The sequence below is a fragment of the Pinus tabuliformis genome, chromosome 5_2 (assembly GCF_031772625.1).
Source record: "Pinus tabuliformis cultivar Carrire ecotype Pingquan chromosome 5_2, CPIR1, whole genome shotgun sequence".
In the NCBI taxonomy this organism is placed as follows: Eukaryota; Viridiplantae; Streptophyta; class Pinopsida; order Pinales; family Pinaceae; genus Pinus; species Pinus tabuliformis.
In genome coordinates, this window is record NC_142306.1 from 122,736,360 (window position 1) to 122,743,601 (window position 7,242).

Consider the following 7,242-nt stretch of genomic DNA (forward strand, 5'->3'; position numbering starts at 1 on the left):
GTGAGGAGGAAATTGAAGGAAAATAATGGAAAATGAAGAAAATAGAGGCCTCACTCATAAAAATGTTTATGAGGATTAGTTGGTAACCTTTTGTCAGTTCAATTTTGGAGCTCTCTCTCTCTTGGTCACTTAGAGTTTTATTGGAGCACTCTAATTTTGGAGCAAAGAAGGAAAAGTAATCAAAGGAAAGGAAGGAAAGCAAGGATCAAGGAAGGAAAAGCGGGATTAAGCAGCTTCAATAGGAATACTTGCATGTAACCTTTTGCATGTGTGATTTCCTAGTTGGTTTGGACATGCATGAATTTGCATGTTGGTGTATGGTTCTCTTGTTGTCAGTGGCATGGTTTCGTTGGGTTATGACAGCGGTTTTTAGCCTAGCCTTGCTTTTTTCCAGATGCCATGGTATGTTGGGATGTTTATCTTGGTTTTGAGCTTTGGTTTACCAGATGGATTTCAAAATCTGGGGCGGAGGTGGTCTCAAGTTTCATTCCCAAAGGCCCAAGAATCTCTTGACTAGTTTTGGCGGGATACGCGGTAAAGCCTGAGGGAGAAATCTCGGTTTAGGGCCTAGTGATCCGGATTTGGATTGCAATAAAGCTTGAGAGACTAGTCTCGATTTAGGGCCAGTGATCCAAGATTGGATTATTGTAAAACCTGAGAGACAAGGAGACAAAAAAATTCCTCAAGGATAGTGATGGATTTCGGATGGCATTCCAAGTTCGGTTCAATTGTGATCGGAGCACTGGTTTGGGTGTGATCAAATTTTGATGAGGGTGGAGGTGGTTTAACCTCTCGATTCCCTTGGTTGTTCTTGGATTGGTTTTTCTATGAGATCCCACATTCATGCTTGGAATATGGCATGGGGTGACTGCATGAAAGAGAGATTTGGTTCAGCCATGTCTATGATCGGGCGGTCTGTGGAAGTCCCGAACTTGGTCCGATTTGCTATGAATAATAGAAGCCAAGTTCTCTTACTTTTGCACTTGTTTATATGTGGATTTAATGATTGTCATATCTCTTATATTTATATGGTTTTATGTTGGTTATATGGCTGGTTCATGTCATGGTTATTTCAAGTATTTACTTGTTAAATGGATGGATACAAAACCTAATTGATGTTATAATAGTTCAATGGAGAAGGTGGTGATCCTTCTGGTTATATTTCAAAAATTCTTTCAATCATTTATGTTGTCTCTTGTATCTTACACCTGTAGGTTGCATTGATGCCAACTGTTTAACAGAATGTCAGTCCTAGTTGGGGATGCTCAGGCCTAGTCCTGAGGTTGATTTTTGATCTGTTTATATTGTCATCATGTCTTTGATGGATTCTGAAGGTTATAACAAGTTATGGGCAAAGATCGGTATTATGGGATAGAAAAGTGGCTCAAAACCTAGGGATGCTGGCACATGTTTGCTGAAAAGAGTCCTAGGGGAGGTGGCACATAGATCTATGAGAGCAACTTTGGCTTCTGGACGTGGTCTTGCCTATAACATGAGAGCGACCAAGGGTTAAAAGGCTTAAATCATCAGCGGGACTCAAGAACAGGGTGTCTGATTGGATGACATGTCTCTTGAGGGTGTTGTTGCTGATGTGGATGGGTTTTTTGATATGTTTCGTCAGTTCCATTTCCTTAAGGTCACCAAGGAAGTTGAATCCATTATAGCAACCTCTCTCGTCGCATGTTTACCCCGACTGGTCGGTTGCTTGGGTGGACCTAGGAGGAGGGTTTTTACATATCGAGTGTTATGTTGTTGAGTGGGGGGCCCACTTAGTGGTTGTTCTTAGACACTCTTCTTCCTAGCTGTGAAAACACAACTGAGTGTATTCACTACATGTCTGACATTCACAGTTTCTTCGACAATAACATTCTCTTCCTTCTCTTGCGTCAACTCATTTTGGTCATCTAAAAGTACTGTATCAATAATGTGCGCAACAATAGCGTTCATGTTGTGGTTCCATTACGAGCATGCTTTTCTGAATGATACTCTTGATGAAACCAACAAGATCGATCCATGCCCATACTCTCAACATACAACACAATGTTCAATCTTTGCGCAGACTTGGTCGGCTAGTTGTTGTTGTTGCTGGAGTTGGAAAACATTCTAAGAAATCTGAATTTAGGAGGCTGGTTGCTCATGGTGGTATCGCTTGATCTTTGTTTTAACTCTGCTAATTCATTGGACAAAGACTTGATGGCACGAGTCAAGCTCTCAAGATCAGCTGCTTCCTTCTCCTTGGCCTTGCTTACGGAGGCCTAAGACCTTTTACCCGTGTCTTTGGAGTCCTTTGTTGGTTCGTCATCTGCGATGACTCCAATCACACACAAGTCCTTTTCAACTGTAATTGCCTATTCGAAATTTTTAGCCAAAGTTGGCTTCACAATTCTTTTCATGCATTGCATAATGCTTGTAGGTAAGGCATATGTGTATTAATTGACCGTGATGGAGTCATGAGGTTTTGTGTCTACCAGAATATCTATTCAAGATATGGTTAAACCTCTGATTGAAAATTTCATTTTTTCTTTTTGCTCCATCTTAAGACTTCCCAACTCTCTTAAAAGCATGGCGAGGGTTTTATCATCAACAAATCTCACAAGAAACAGTTTCTTAAAACCCCTCCAATTATATAGTTATCAAAATCTTCCTTTATGGGAGTCTATGAGTTCCAGCTCTAGGAGTGAAGCTCTCTCTAGTGGTTGAGGCTGGATTGCCGAGATTATTTAGAGTGGTGGGTTGTAATATCTTCTTATTTAGTAAGAAGGGGCATCTTTATCTTGATTGTAGATTTTGGAACTATTTTAAATGGGATGAATAGCAGTTAGGTCAATTTTCATTTGGCTATTTTTTTTTTTCGCTCCCGAGACCTAGCTGCCCCTGCAGCTGGTTGCGGCCGCCGGCCAGTCTCGGCTCACAGGCCCTCCCCTGCGCGCTTGGCGTTCTGAGACGGGTTCCCTTAGTTTCTGCCTGCCAGACCTACGGCTGACCTCACAGCATACCCTTGCTGAGACCTTCATGGAGCCCAGCGGGGGCTCTGCCCCCCCCCCCCCCCCATACCCTTCCTCCGGAGATCGCGGCGTTCAAAGCCATGGTAGCTGCTAGCTCGAAACGCCCTCTCTCAGCTAGCCAGCAGAAATTTGTCAAGAAGCTTGATTCCATCCCAACGGTTGCCCTACCTGAAGAAGAAATTTGCAAAGCTGCCTTGAATCTAGCTGAGAAAGGGTTGATAGGCCAGTTCACGGGTCTCTGGCCTTCCCCCAAGACAGTGGAGAACTGGACCCAAAGAAATTGGGCTCCCTTGATCAAAGAAGGGGTCAAAAGTTATTCCGTAGGCAAAGGATTCTATGTGTTCGTCTTCGAGAGCTCGGATGACAGAAGCCTAATCTTCAGAAATGGCCCTTATTTTATGGGACAGCAGGGGTTGTATCTAAATAAATGGTCTCCGGATTTCGACCCCTCTCAGGACGTGCCATCAGCTGTTCCAGTATGGGTGCGACTTCCCCATCTGCCCTTACACTGCTGGAACCAAAAAACTCTGCAAATCATAGGCAATGCGTTAGGAAAGTATATAGATCAAGCAGTAAGGAAAGATCAGTACTCATGCGCCCGAATCTGTGTAGAAGTGGACCTTGAGGAGGGTTTGCCCGAAACAATAAAGCTCTTGGTGGCCGGGTGGACTCATGTGCAGGAACTGGATTACGAACAGCTACCATTCAAGTGCAGATATTGTCATGAACATGGGCACTTTGCAAAGAACTGCAAGAAAAAGATCGAGGAACAGGCAGCAAAAACAAGTGAGGACCAGTGGACTGTAGTTCAAAAAACCGCTCGGCAAAAAAAAGGAAATGGTAAAGGCAGCTTGCCAGAAGCTCCAAGCGGTTCCAAGCCTAACCAAGATAAGGAAGCAACTCAGAAAGGAGTAGAAAATACTCAGGCTAACCCATCTACCTCGACTCAGGAAAATCCAGAGCATGTAGCAGATCGATCCCCCATCAAAGAGGGGGAGGAAATCCCACAGGTTGAGACTGCGCAACGAAGCCCCTCCAGCCCCTCATATGCTGATGTAACAAGGAAAAAACTAGAAGAAAGCTCAGGTTCTTCAGAAGACAAAACCTTTGAGCGACCTACTAAAAAAGCAGGAAGGAAATCTCGCAAAGAGCTAAGGGAAGAGGAGGCCGAGCGACTCAAAGTCCAAGGAAGCCAGGCCACCATAGAAATGACCATGGGAAGAAACATTAGACCAAGGCCTTCCAAGGGAGGCCACACCCCTTTCCTTAAGTAAATGATGAAACTCATCTCTTGGAATTGCAGAGGGTTGGGGAACGCATCCAAAGCCGAAGCAGTCATGGACCTCCTGAAAATAGAGCCTACAGATATCCTCATGCTCCAAGAGACGAAGATAGAAGGGGGCACTCTTCTAGATATCAGCAAAACAAAATGGAAGAAAAGAGCAGGCAAAGCAGTTAGTTCAAGGGGATCCTCTGGAGGGCTGGCAACTCTCTGGACCGAAGACCTATTTCAGCTAAAAAAGTCCCATGAAACCCAACACTGGATCTTTACGGAGCTGTTACACTGTACAAGTAAGTTGACCATCTCTTTGTTTAATCTATATGTTCCTGTTACATATTCTGAAAAACGAGATTGCTGGAAATCCCTTTCAGCTTATCTTGAACAGCATAATCCAGATAACATTATCATAGCAGGCGATCTCAATATCGTTCTGAAAACAAAGGAGAAAAGGGGAGGATCAAACAACAGAGATCCAATGCTGGCTTTCGTCGAAGAGCTCACACAGCAATGGGACTTACTTGATTTTGCCCCAGTGCGAGGCCTATATACTTGGTCCAACAACAGATCTGGGCCAGATCATATAGCTGCCCGATTGGATCGATTCTTGGTTCAAAGTTCGATTATGTTGAACAAAAGGATAATAAAAACCAAAATCTTGCCCAAGCTCTCCTCAGATCACAAACCGATTCAACTCCTCCTAGAAGATGAAGAAAATCTGGGGCCCCTCCCTTTTCGATTTAATCCTCTATGGATTGAGAGAGAAGGTTTCATAGACATTGTGAAAGAAGCGTGGGCCAAACCTATTTCTGGATCCTCAAGCTTTGTTTGGGAGCAAAAGCTCAAGGCTACAAAGTATGCGTTGAAGGACTGGATAAGGAAACCAGTCCACAACCCAACCAATACAAGAAAGGAGGCAGTCCACACGTTGGAGAACCTGCAAGATAACATGGAACGCAAAGAGATTACAACAGAGCTGCTGGAGCAAGAAACAAAGGCTCAATGCTCTACCTTTCAAGCCTTAAGAAAAGAAGAAGAATACTGGAGAATCAAATCCAGAAGTCTGTGGCTAAAAGCAGGGGATCAGAACACCTCCTACTTCCACAGACAGTATAGAGCACGGTTGTCCAGGAATCATATCTCAGAAATAAAAACAGCAGAAGGCGAAGTCAGACAGGGATTCAACCAAGTTAAAGATGCTGCAGACAACCATTTCAGGAAATTATATAGTGAGGAACCACAGGACTGCGAGGAGGAAATTACAGGTTTCCTACATAATATTCCCCAACTGATCAATCCTGAAGATAACGACGTTCTCATCAGTGACTTCACTGAGGAAGAAATAATCAAAGTCATCTGGACCATGGAACCTGATAAAGCCCCTGGCCCAGACGGCTTTACTATACACTTCTATAAAGTATGTTGGAACATCATCAAAACTGATCTCCTAAAAATGATTAAAGGCTTCATGAGAAAAGCAAAGATTGGAGGAAGCACCAACTCCACTTATTTAGCCTTAATACCCAAAGAATCTAATCCGGAATCTTTTACAAGATTCAGGCCTATATCGTTATGCAATGCATCATATAAGATCTTGGCTAAACTTCTTGCAAATAGGATCAAGCCCCTATTAAAAAGATTGATCTCCAGCCCCCAGGGAGGATTTGTGGAAGGTAGGCACATTCTTGATAATGTCATTCAGGTACAGGAGACAATCCACTCCAGCAAACAGAGAAATGAGAAAGGTATGGTGATAAAGTTAGATATGGCAAATGCGTTTGACAGAGTAAATCGCCCCTTCCTCCTTAAAGTTCTCAGTGCCTTTGGCTTCTCTCCTCAGTTTGTCCAGCTTATACAAGCCTGTATTGAAAATCCCTGGATTGCCCCTCTAGTCAATGGACGCCCTTCCAATTTCTTTCAAGCACAGAGAGGCATCAGGCAGGGCTGCCCTCTCTCCCCCTTCCTGTACATTTTAATGGCTGATTCTTTTAGTAGGAAACTTTCTTCTGAAAGAGCTGCTGGCACTCTCCCTGGTCTCAAACCCTCCCCTGGCGTAGTTCCCTTGAACCATGCTCTTTTCGCAGATGATTCTCTTCTAATTGGAGGCGCATCTTCCATAATCGCCAAAGGTTTTGATACAGTTCTCAAGAGTTATTGCAGGGTCTCAGGAGCGCTGGTCAACAAAAACAAGAGTGAAATTTACACCTGGAATATAGATAATCAAGAGCTAACTGGAATTACAAATGCCTTGGGGTTCAGAGGCCACACCCAATGGGATCGATTCAAATATCTAGGGCTACCGATCACAAATGGTCCGAACAGAAGGTCACTCTGGACAGACATTATTTGCAAAATAAAATCAAAAATAGCATCATGGGGCGGCTTTTGGCTATCTAAAGGAGGCAAAGTCATTTTAATAAAAGCTCTATTATCAGCGTTGCCAGTCTATCAGGGAGCATTCTTACTAGCCCCCAGAAATGTCATGGAGCAGATCTCCAAGCTCTTAAGAGACTTCTTGTGGCAAGGTGGGAAAGGAAACGAAAGGAAGATGCACCTAGTCAATTGGGATTTGATTAAAAGGCCAATAACAGAAGGAGGCCTTCAGATCCGTGACCCATCTCTAGTTAACCTTGCGCTCGGAGGCAAACTCTTATGGAAACTGGTTAACGATCCCAAGCATCCGACCAGCGACATCCTGTTGTCTAAATACGCCCAGAACTCGTCACTCAGCAACCTACAATCCGAGCCTCCTGTCAACAGTACGCATGTTTGGGCTCTCTGTTGCAAAAGCAGCTCCTTTTTCAAAAAATCGCTCTACAAAATACCAGGTAATGGCAAGAGAACTAATCTATGGAAGGATCGGATTATGGGAGGCGATCCACTGGAACAGAGTGATGAAATAAAAGATATCAGAGTATGGATGATTGACGCTGGCATTAATAGGCTGTGCGATATCTC